The 12,357-nt window shown below is 38.7% G+C and overlaps 1 pseudogene; it reads right to left on the reverse strand.

Annotated features, from left to right (window-relative positions):
• Nucleotides 1–619: 619 nt before the first annotated feature.
• Nucleotides 620–6,096, reverse strand: LOC143411485 (proteasome subunit alpha type-2 pseudogene; annotated as a pseudogene).
• Between the last annotated feature and the right edge of the window lie 6,261 nt (nt 6,097–12,357).

A 12,357-nucleotide genomic window follows, 5' to 3' on the forward strand; every position in this document is an offset into this window, starting at 1 on the left:
CAGTAAAATGTAACTTTCCATTATAACTCCTACCTGGTAAGAGTGGCCCCTTGTCAAATAATTCAATAGTATCCTCTTTTAGTCTTCTTGGGTTTCCAAAACAGAATATCACAACCTAGCTCTGAAAGCTGGAACTTTAAGATCTGGGTGCTGGCAGGGTGGTCTTCTGGGGAGACTACTCTTTCTGGTTTGCATTTGATGCCTTTTTGCTATGTCCTTACATGGCCTTCACTCTGTGACCTTTCTGTCTCTTCCTCCTCTGGTAAGAACAACAGTCCCATTGGATGAGGGCCCTACCTTTATGTCTTCCTTCAACATCAATCACCTCCATGAAGATCTATCTCCAAATATAGTCACATTGGGATTAGGGCTTCAAAATGTGAGTTTTGAGAGGGACCCTCGAACTATATGCTAATTTTTAGGATGGTAGAGAATGAATCATTGTTGACATTTTTTTTAAAAAAATTAAGAGTTTATTATGATTTGTGTCATTTGAAAAAAATCAGTTCATTAAACCATGCAGAAATAAGATGCACAAACTCTGCAAACTGAAACATTCTTTAAACATGTTTAAGAAGATAGATTATCTGAAATTCTGGATTGCTCAATCACTTCATTATTATGCTATGGCAGCCAAGTAATCCTTAACTTCAGTTGGAGCAAGCTGCCTAAATCCAGCTTCATTGCAGATTCCAACTTCAATGTAATCTTCTATCATTTGCCCTTCAAAACTTTCCTTTAGGGTTAAGAAGTTTGTATGAATGGCATCTTCAAGTTCCAAATCTTCATGGTATCTTTTCTCAAGGAATGTTTTTCCAATCACATAGTTTTTTCCCATGACTGTGGCCTTCCAGGCAAAGTCTGATGGATCTGACTGAAATAAATATGGTCATCCCTCCTTCCATCCACAAATAAGAAACTCCAAATGGATGACCACCACCTGCCTGGGTGTATTCTTGCATCATAGAAGCTACCCTCTGTACCTGCTGAGCAGTGGGAATGGGTTCTTGGTAAACAAGATAATATTGCTGAGTAAGTTTTTGAGCTCTGTGCACAAGCATTCTGTAATTTGGCATGTAATCCATGCCACTAGATCAAACCTATATGTTTGGTAATTGGTTCCACTTTGTGTACACTTTGCTCATCATACAGAGTGGGTTTCGGTTTCTTCTCAGTTGCTAATACCACACCATTTGCAGCTTTAATTCCCACTGAAGGGGCTCCTCCAGCTACAGCAGCCAAAGCATATTCAATCTGGACAAGTTTACCAGATGGGCTGAATGTAGTCAGCAAAAAGCTGTATCTGTGCTTGTCATCCTACCCGGAGAGCCCAATTGTTGACTTTTTTAGATGTGAATATTCTAACAGCATCACATGCCCATAAATATAACTTGCTTCCCTTCAAGTTTGACTTTCAAAGCATAAACATAAAGAGGGTCATTTTTTGCAAAATGTCTTCAGCTTTTGCTCAGGACTCTCCAAGTAGTTGAATGTGAATGTTTTCTATGGATTTGTCTCTTATGTCCATCGTCTTATCAATTTTCATTGGGTAACTGTATTTACTACACCTATCAATCATGTTGCTGTGATTCTAGCAAAGTTCTCAACATTTTCTAATGGACTTCAAGAAGTTATGCACTTTTGTAGGTTAAAAATTTTAGTTTGAAATTAATTTGCATTGAATTTTCAGAAATTTATAATATTTTAAAATCTGCAAGAGGCTAATCTACAAAGAAGGCATAGGTTGTAATGTAATTTACTAAAGACCATTTGAGTGTGACTATAGTGACTATATAGATAGTACTAGTATAGGTAAAGGAATTTTGGGTTTGGACTGTGGTTCCATCCCCGAAGTATCTCTTTATATATATGTTAATGTTAAAAAATATGAAGAAAATTCCAAAATCCCAGACCCTTATGGTTCAAAGCATTTTGGAGAAGTGGTAGCTTAATGATTATTTCCATAGCATGAAAGATCAGATTTAGTTGTTCTTAGTGGGGCTGTCACTAAGCCTAAATAACTTAAATTTGAGGAAATGGTAGAAGTGAGCACTTCTAGGTGGGTCTGAGCTCTTGGCAAAAGATGTGATTTCTCCAAAGTGGGATGAAGCAGCATTTTATGGAGTTTGGAAAGGAGAATTACTCTTCAAGAGGGCGTTGGTCTGAGATTCAAGAGCATGTTTAGGAGTCAGTGTGCCTATATAGGGAACCATCAAAGGTTTTGTCTTAGGCAATGGGAATGTCAAATTTCATGGATGTTAATAATTTCTTTCTCATATATTATCAATTCACCAGCTCTTAAAATAAAATTTGCTGCCTATTTTACATTTGGGGAAATGTAGTGGTGTGAAGAATAGACAACTCTGCAGGGCAGTAAGAGATGCAGAAGAGAAATCAACAAGTAGAAGCTAAATCCATTGAGCCTGGGGAGATAGGGAGGGAGCTGGATGGCACACATCAATTTCATTTGAAGGGCCAGGTCCTCAGCTGAACACTGAGCTAAATGTCTATTTTTCCATTAGCAGAGTCACTGATTGACTATATTGATGAAAATAAAGATATTCTGGAATATTCCTCTACAGAGCTGTTAGAATCTGAAAGACATTTTACCAAAAGCAGCAGATGTGGTCCTGAAAAGTTTTGTGTAAAGTAAAAATTTGTAAACCAAATCACAGATGTCAGTTTTCATGCCTCAGGATTGAAGTACTATTTTTCTTAGCTTTTAAATGATCTTTAGTTAGCAGTGGCTAAAACTTATTCTTTCTACTCTTTAATTATTATTAGTCTATTATTATTATTATTATTATTATTATTATTATTATTTGCTTCTTCTTAGTAAATTGTTTTAGTTAAGTGGTAACCAAACTATTTTAGTTATAAACAAAAATTTTAACTTATCCAAAGTAATTTTTTTTAAAATGAGAAAAGTCAAAAGATCTTCATTATGGGAATTAAACCCTTTATTTCATCTGTTTTGTAGTTCGAATGCTAAAAACTCAGATTTGTACACATAACCCTACTTGGCTCAAAAACCTTTAATGGGATCTAGAGACAAATGTTATGCTCTTTGCCTAAATTAGACCAATTTCTTAATCCTACTAGTTCCCTCCAGATCCTCACTTTCAACCACACCATTGTCCTTATGTCTCCTCAATTTGCCATGCACATTATCCAATTCCTCCCACCAGGGATATTTTCTTCCCCCATGACATCTGGAACAAATCCTGTTCTTCCTTCTAGGTTCACCTTCATCTCAGCTCTTCTCCTTAGGACATTGATAGCAACCATTCCAAATCCAGGTTGATGTTTCCCTCCTTTAATCTCACAAGGCAGCTGCTGTCTGACCCTCAGCCACCTTGAAGTGTTTTTTAGCATTTGTATCTTAAGTTATTCACTCCACAAAGATTTATTGAACCACGTTGCATACCAGACACTATGTTAGTGCCAGGGTATGAGGTAAATAATTTTTCCTCTTCGGATTTGTAGTCTAGTTGGGGAGATGATCACTATGTAACATCAGTGCCCACCCCCTAAATCTCCAATAATATCTGCACAATAATAGTTTGGGTGGATACAATGAAGGAATGCACAGGGGGCTAGAAGGAAATGTAATGAGGAATTTTGTGTTAGACAGGAAATGCCTTCTTCACCCCCAGGTCCTGATAGAGTGATGTTGAAGCTGAGAATCAGATAGATTTGAATTTGCCGAATCATATGACTGAGAAAGCTATTATCATAGTTTGAATCTGGAAAGTCTCCCAAAGGCCCATGTGTTAAAGCTTTAGTCCCTTATGTGGCTCTGTTGGGAGGTGGTGAAACCTATGAGAAGTTGTACCTATGGGAAGAAGTTAGGTAATCAGGAGAGTGTTCTTAAAGGGGATTTGGAGACCCCAGGCTCTTCTTCTTCTCTTTTTTTCTCCCTGGACACTAGGTGAGCAGCTTTTCTCCATCATGCATTCACCACCATGAAATGTTGCCTTGTCATAGGTCCAAAGACAGCAGGGCATGTGACAACCTTTCTACACTCATCCCTCCCTCTCTTGACCAGTAGTAGTTACTACCTTATTGTAATGATATTGAAATACTATCTGCAGTATATAAATAGATTTTATTTAAATGTTTTCAGAGAAGTAAAATATTAAAAATGGTTTCCAAATAAGTTATGATTTCTTAATTCACTGAACTTTGGCAATAGCATTGTTTTAAGAGGGAATGGGGGAAAATACATCAGGGATTGCTTTCAGAGATGTACCAGATAGTGATTATGATAACTACTGGAAAAGAATCCATGTTTATTTGTAACTATATTTAAGCCCATTCATAGGCATATGTCGCATTAAAGACAAAAAACAATCATGAAGTACCAAAGTTTGCAGAGAAAAATAAACTATGCCTAGCTGTACAATCAGAATTCTTAGTCACCAATATTTTACTGGACTTCTTTGACATCTTTCTTAAATCTTTTGATAACTGCTATGGGTTGTTTAGTAGGAATCTTCCACTGAAGCAATGCAAAGCAATGCATCAGTTTCTCATGTTAATGTCAATGCAGTTGGCACAGGGAGGAGCTTTTTGATTTTTGTCTGCCTTCTCAGAAGAAGTTCCCAATCCCTGTTGAAAATTTGAAATCAGTCTCTTTAGTGGTTTTGCTCATGGAGAAGGAAGCCTCTAATGGATCCAGACAAGAACTTCCAACTACAGGCTCCCAAGGCCTGTGGGTTCTGAAGAGCTCGAGAGAATATCAGGAGTTATAAGCACAGGAGAGTCCCTGTCAGTCATCTGTGATTCCTTTCCCTTCTTCAACCCACACCTCCAATGCATCAAGTCCTGTTGTTTCTAACTCCAAAACCTTTCTCTCATCTATCCAGTGTTTCCACCGAATTTCAGGCTACCATCATCTCTTGCCTCACCTGTTTTAATAGCTTGGCTCTTCTGGTCATTCTTGTTCACTGTCTTGATTTAGATATGAGGTATCCCCCAAAAGCCTATGTGGGAGACAATGCAAGAAAGTTTAGAGGTGAAATGATTGGGTAATGAGAGCCTTAACCTAATCAGTGCATTAATCCTCTGATAGGGATTAACTGGGTGGCAACTGTAGGCAGGTAGGGTGTGGCTGGAGGCATGCCTTTGGGGTTTATATTTTTCCCTGGTGAGCACAGCTCTCTATGCTACCTTATTATCATGTCTGAACCTCTGAAATCATGAGCCAAAATAAACTTTTCCTTCTCTACATTGTTTTTGTCAGGTATTTTGGACACAATGATGCAAAAGCTGACTAAAACATCCACCTACAATCCATTTTCCAAAGCTGCTAGCCTAATCTCTTATTCAATTCTTTTGATAATTTTTCATTTTGCTTTGAATAAACTCCAAGGCTTACATTCTAATACAATTTACTATTGACATGTTCTGTCTCCCTGCTTCTCTCGCTAACATATTTTCCATTGATAGCAAGCTCCAGCCTCTCTGTTTCTGTTTGTCAAATGTGCTAAATTCTGATAGGAATTAACTGGGTAGTAACTATAGGCAGGTAGGGTGAGGGCAGAGACATATCTATTTTGATTTCCTTTGTATTTCTATCACGTAGGACAGGTCCTCACATGGTAGGCTTCCCATTACTATTTGTCAAATGACAGGGTGAAGGAGTGAGTGGTCCACAATTCCTTACTGCTGAAGGATTTCCACATATACACAGAGTATCAGATGCCTCTGGGGAACTTGGCAAGGACCTTTCTGCCTGAAAGGATATATTCTATCATATCTGTATTGGTTCTTTATCCCTGTGAAGAACTGGAAATTTTTCTGACCCAGAATTACTTGTTGGAGGTATTGCCTCTGGGAGGCCACTGTTACAAAATTAGCTCCAAAAATCATGGTATTATGAGAGTTCTTATTGCTTCCTCTGTTTATCTTCTAGTGAAGATTAAGACAATTTACCGGGTTAGTTAACTCCTGCCCTTGGAAAACTTGGCAAGAACATACCTGCAGGACAGGTAAGATCCATGAGAGGCTGGTGAAAGGATCGGACTCAGGAGCCAAGGAGAGTTTGGTGAAGATCAGCATACTAAAAAGGCCCACAAACTTCTCCAGATTCATATTTTGACCTTGGGATGATCTTGTTCATTGGCCCACTCATCTGTGATTTGAAGGTGACTAGGAATATCACTGTGGCAATTTAAAATGGCCATGGCTTCATCTGCCTTTACGGAGATCCCAAGATCAGGAAGCCCTGAAGTTATTTCTTATGGGAAGATGAAGAACCACCACATATATAGCCTTAGCCAACTGTCAATGTCTGGCAGGTTAAAAATGATGATATTCAGAGAATTTTAACTTAAGTTTGTTGCTTTCCTGCTTTGGACTGGAAAATGAGGCTTCAAAAGCAGGAATCCTCATTAATTATCTTTTGGCTTTTAAATATTCATTACCCTCAGCCAGTTTTTTCAGTGCTAACCTTTTCCATTCCTAGATACATGTCCTTTTCTATTGACTTTTGTCTCAGGAAGCTAAAGGAAAAAAAAGTGATCTTATAAGAACTAAACTAAAAGAGCTAGAATGGAGACAGGATTGTGGTACGGGGTTCATGAAGGGAAAATTATAGTGAAGATTGGACATGATGAATTTGCACACTGCTAACTAAGAGAAGTTATTTCAATCTTGATTAGACTATGTTTATTCGAAGATATTAATTTTGTTGGTGTCCAAGGTAAGCATGAATGAAGAGTTAGAAATCAAGGGCTTCAATCTTTGGCACTTTGATTGGGGGCATTTCACTGGACGCCTTGACCTTGAGGTTTCCCACCAGTGAAGCTTACTGTAATAAGTTTTAACTTTTTTAATGAGCCCTAGGCCCTCACATTTCAGGTGCACAGGGTATTAGACATTTCTGCCCCATGTCACACATTCTATAATCCCTTTAATGAGCCTCACTCTTGGGGTTTTGTTTGTTTGTTCGGGGGGGGGGGGGAGGGGGGGCTGGGAATTGAACCCAGGGCCTTGCATATTAGGCAAGACTTATACCACTGAGCTCTTTTAATTTTACATTTTGAGGCAGGATCTCAAAAGTTGCTGAGGCTGGCATCAAACTTGGGGTTCTCCTGCCTCCACCTCCCAAGTAGCTGGGATTACAGGTATGCACACCATGCCTGGCCAAGTTTCACTTTTGTTCCGCAGAAACCAGATGATAGTTGCAGGACAGGAGTACCTGCAAGGAAACCCCTGGTGTGTAGGAATCATGGGAGTTTCCACTCTCTAATTTATATCATGGGGCCCTGCTGGAAACTGAAGAACTGGCTTCCCTGGTCTCATGCCAGGGGCTGCCATTGGCTGTTTCCCATCTCTATGAAAATTTATCCATCTGGCATTTTGTTCTGCCTTCCTAGGCTTGGAACAGCTGGAACCTTTCCTGGGCCATGAGTTCCCCTAGGTCCTGAGCAATAGTTATGGAAGTGGAGTGGTAGTAAACCACCTGAACCTGGCTATCCAGGTCTGCAGAGGTCTGGCCATACTTAAACTGTGGAAGAGGTCTAACAGGGAGATGTGTTTTATCTCAAAAGCACCCGCAGAAGCTGTACAAGTTCTACTAAAGAAACCTGGAGAAATGTTGACCTTGTTCTGACTGTCATGCTACCCTGAGTGCACAGATGGTGATGAACGTGGCATGGTACTTTAAGAAATGTGTCCAGGCAGGACCCTGAACAAGGAGTGTTCATGACAATTTCCTGAACAGCCAAGGCTCACCTGCCCCACTCAGTGCTTTGTTTCTTGGTGCTTAAAGTGACCGTCTTCATTGCCCATCAGAGCCCTTGCCTTGCTCTGTCACTTAGGCCCTATTCTGTATCTTCTGCGTTTCAAACTTTGTTTCCTTCCTGAATATAATTCTGTCTTATTTCTTGACTCTGCTTTCACAGATAACTCTCTGGATCATAATGTAATTCTATCTAGATTGCTTAATATTATCAGTTCCCTTTTGGTAAATTATCCTCAAGTCAGTTTCCTTTTTTTTTTTTTTGGTACCTGGGATTGAACTCAGGGGCACTTGACCACTGAGCACATCCCAGCCCTATTTTGTAGATAGGGTCTCACTGAGTTTCTTAGCTCCTTGCTTTTACTGAGGCTGACTTTGAACTTGCCATCCTCCTGTCTCTGCCTCCTGAGCTGCTGGGATTACAGGCATGCACCACCGCAACCAGCTTCTTCTTCTTTTTTTTTTTTTTAATTATATTATCTTATTTCCCATTTTACTTTTTAAGCAGGAAGAAGGGATAGTGATAGTTGCAGGAACTACTAAAAATGGTGCCAAGAAGGTGTTACTCTTCATCCTAATAACAGCTTCTGAAGAAAGACTGAAGGGATTTTAAAAATCCCTAAGCCTATTCTTCTGTAATTTAGAAAAAGAGCATACTGGAATCTCACCTTTCCTTTCAGGATAACCATGAACCCAGTTGCAGTGACAACTCAAAGAGAATTGCTGAAGCATTGATATTACTTTATAGAATGAATAAATGAGGAACATTAATGTATCTTTTTGAATCCATTATAAAACCTGGCTTCCTACAATTTACGTAAACTGTGCTTAATGCAGAAGGAGAAAAACACGGGTTAAAATAAGGTCAGCCTAGAAAAGGGTATTTTAATATAAAAACACAAGGTTTAACCTACTAAAATACTTAAAATACTTGACCCCTTGCCAGGAAACCCACAAAAAAGGGTCAACTAAGACTTCATAATCGTCATTAAAATGTGAAATATACTAGATGGACTTTGTAAACACGAATAAGCTAAATAGTTTCCATTAAGGATTTCAATATGTACAGATTAATGTGCAGGCTCTTGGTAGTAAACACACATATACATTTACATGTAAAATTATATACACATGTATATGTGTATGTTATTTACTACCAATAACTTGTTTATTGTATATAAATTTATTTATTAAGAACTTGCACACTGAGATATCAATATATATGTGCATATATACATATTTTATGCTTACTATGCCCCAATTGGATGGCAACCATGGAGCTAAGCTGTGGGTATATAAAAGTGATTAAGACATCATCTCTGCCTACAAAGAACTCACAGAAGGAAGACACATGATAATATATAGATTGATAAGTGCTTTGAGAGGTATGGGAAGAAACAACAAAGTTTACTTGGGAATTAAAGAGGATTTCAAGGGATAAGTCATATTTAAGGTAAATTCTGAAGGGCAATTAAAAGATGTCATGTATAAAAAGTAGATGAGGGCTATTCCAAGGAAAGAACAGAGATACAGAAGCTTGAGAGATGTGTTTGAAGAACAGCTACAGTTTGAATGGCAAGTGTGCCGAGCACAGGTGGGTTAAGGTAGGAGGAGTATCAAGTAGAAAAGGGGCTGAAAAGAGGCCAGGTCATGGAGGTACTTGTTCTTGCAAAGCAATCCAAACTTCATCCCTCTGGGAATGGGATTCATCAATCAAAAGCATTTCAGAAGCATCACTAATGAGAGAAGGATCAGTTGGAGGAGACCAAGTCTGAAAGCATGGGAACCAGAAGACGATAATAGTCCAGGACAGGGAGAGCAAGGGCCTGCATGGAATAGTAGAAGTAGTGGAAAAGAAAATACCAAAAAGGTTTTTAAGATGTGAACTGGCAGCTCAGTGATTGATTAGACATAGACCATGAGAAAGAAGGTAGAACCTAGAATGACACTTTTATTTATTTATTTATTTTTATTTTTATTTTTTTAATTAATTTTTATTGTTGGTTGTTCAAAACATTACATAGTTCTTGATATATCATATTTCACACTTTGATTCAAGTGGGATATGAGCTCCCATTTTTACCCCATATACAGATTGCAGAATCACATCAGTTGCACAACCATTGATTTACATATTGCCATTCTGGTGTCTGTTGTATTCTGCTGCCTTTCCTATCCTCTACTATCCCCCCTCCCCCCTCCCCTCCCCTCTTCTCTCTCTACCCCCTCTACTGTAATTCATTTCTCCCCCTTATATTTTTCCCCCTTTCCCCTCACTTCCTCTTGTATGTAATTTTGTATACCCCTGAGGGTCTCCTTCCATTTACATGCAATTTCCCTTCTCTCTCCTTTTCCCTCCCACCTCTCATCCCTGTTTAATGTTAATCTTCTTCTCATGCTCTTCGTCCCTACTCTGTTCTTAGCTACTCTCCTTATATCAAAGAAGACATTTGGCATTTGTTTTTAAGGGATTGGCTAGCTTCACTTAGCATAATCTGCTCTAATGCCATCCATTTCCCTCCAAATTCTATGATTTTGTCATTTTTAATGCAGAGTAATGCTCCATTGTATATAAATGCCACATTTTTTTTATCCATTCGTAGAATGACACTTTTAAATACTTTGTTCTTTTGTGTCATTCTGCATCTCAACTCCTTTCAACACTCCATTAATTTATTCAGTTAGCATGTATTGTAAGGTTGGGTTGTAGCTCAGTGGTAGAGCACTTGCCTATCACATGTGAGGCACTGAGTTCGATCCTCAGCACCACATAAAAAAATAAATAAAGTTATTGTGTCCATTTACAACTAAAACACATTTTAAAAACATGTATTGTGGTTCTCTAATGCACAAGTATTATACTGAACATTGAAGATATAAATTCACTTATTCAGCACATGTTTAATGGACACATGCTGTGTGTCAGGCACTATTCTAGACTTTCAGAAGCTAGCACTGAATAAAACTGATAAAATATGTTGAAGCAAGTGCACATTGAAAAAAGGAGGAAAACTTTTCTTCTACTGACTTGGTGGGCAGCAAGGAAGACAGCCTGTGAAGTAGCTGTCTCAAAATGATTACGCAGTGAAAGTGTTTGGACAGGTAGCAGTGTGAGGACAGGTCGCAGACATTCTGACAACAAAGGCCACAGCAAAGTTTTGAGCATCGCCCTATTAGGCTGTTGGTGATATTGCTAGATATGAATAAAAGTGGAAGGACTCCTGCAATTTCTCTGGGAATAGTACAAGTGGAAGTTTCTTAGTAAGTCAGCCTCATCTTATGGTTGAGCAGAACAGAAAAATACTTCTGAGACCAGGAAAATTCAAAAGAGTTCAGAAAAATTCAGGCTTTTATATTCTTTCTCTCGTGCAGTTACATGTAGTGAAGGAGACAGAAGATAAACAAAATAGGTAAATTATATAGCATATCAGAGGTGATATGTGCTGTGGAGAGAAATATAAAGTAGGGAAGGAGCATCAAATACAAGGAACATCAAATACAAGGTTCAATACTCTTATGGATTGGAACACTCAGAGAACTTCCAGTAAATGAATACAATAGGAGAGAAAGGTGTGTGTGGAGGGGGATGGTGACAGGAAAGGAAGGGCTAGAGCATGAATGGACGATGGACTCATCACTTCAGAATGAAGTGTGAGTGAGATCCTTGGATGATCTAGGAATCAGGATGATCAAGTCTTAATGTTATTTCAGCCATAAGTTTCCTCATCAATTATTCTCTTTAGCTTTTTATCACACTTCAAATAGGGCACAGATTCCACTTCATTCTGAAATCCTTGCTGTGATGTGTGCACGTGCACACACTTGTGGGTGTAAGTGATCATTGAAAGATTTTAGGTACCTAAAGGATTTTAAATAAACAAATATTGGATTTGTTTTTACAAAAATCAAGCTGGAGGCCATGCTAGAGATGTAAGACAGTAGACTAAAAGGAACGAATCCTAAAATAGAGTTAGGGAGACCAATTTAGAGGTTATTAGTAAATTCAGGCAAGAAATGAAGAATTCCTGGATAGGTTGGAGGCACAGGTAACAGAGGGAATAGAAGGCAAACTTGGGAACTATGATGATGGTTTCTGTTGAAGGCTCAAATTTTTAGGTCACCAACCGATTTCTCTGTACATTCCATTCCTGAAATTGTCCATGGCCAGATGTCCAAATAAACCCTTCCACTTCAAAAACTCAGCCCAGAAGAATCAACCTGCCCATCTTTAGTGAAGTTAATCAACACCGCTCAGGAGCCACAAGCCTTCTTATGTTTGTGGTGTAAATTGTTCCACTGGATCTCTGCTGTGTGGCAGACATTGAGGAGGCGGGTATGCAAAGGAGTAAAACATAGCATTTCCTCTTGGAAGATGAGCACGAGAGGACAGACAGGTCAACAGGTAATGTCCATAATGTACATTATGGAAAGGACATGAGACACTGGGAAGTAGGTGCTCAATAAACATCTGTAACTTCAAGAATTAAAAAAAAAATGCTGTTGGAATATGAAGTAGGAATGCTAAACTCCAGTGGAGCGGCTTCATGAAGAGAAATACATCTGAACTTGGTCTTGAAGAATAAATGTGTGGTTCACCCAGAAGCACAGGG

This window comes from Callospermophilus lateralis, chromosome 12 (assembly GCF_048772815.1).
Source record: "Callospermophilus lateralis isolate mCalLat2 chromosome 12, mCalLat2.hap1, whole genome shotgun sequence".
NCBI lineage: Eukaryota > Metazoa > Chordata > Mammalia > Rodentia > Sciuridae > Callospermophilus > Callospermophilus lateralis.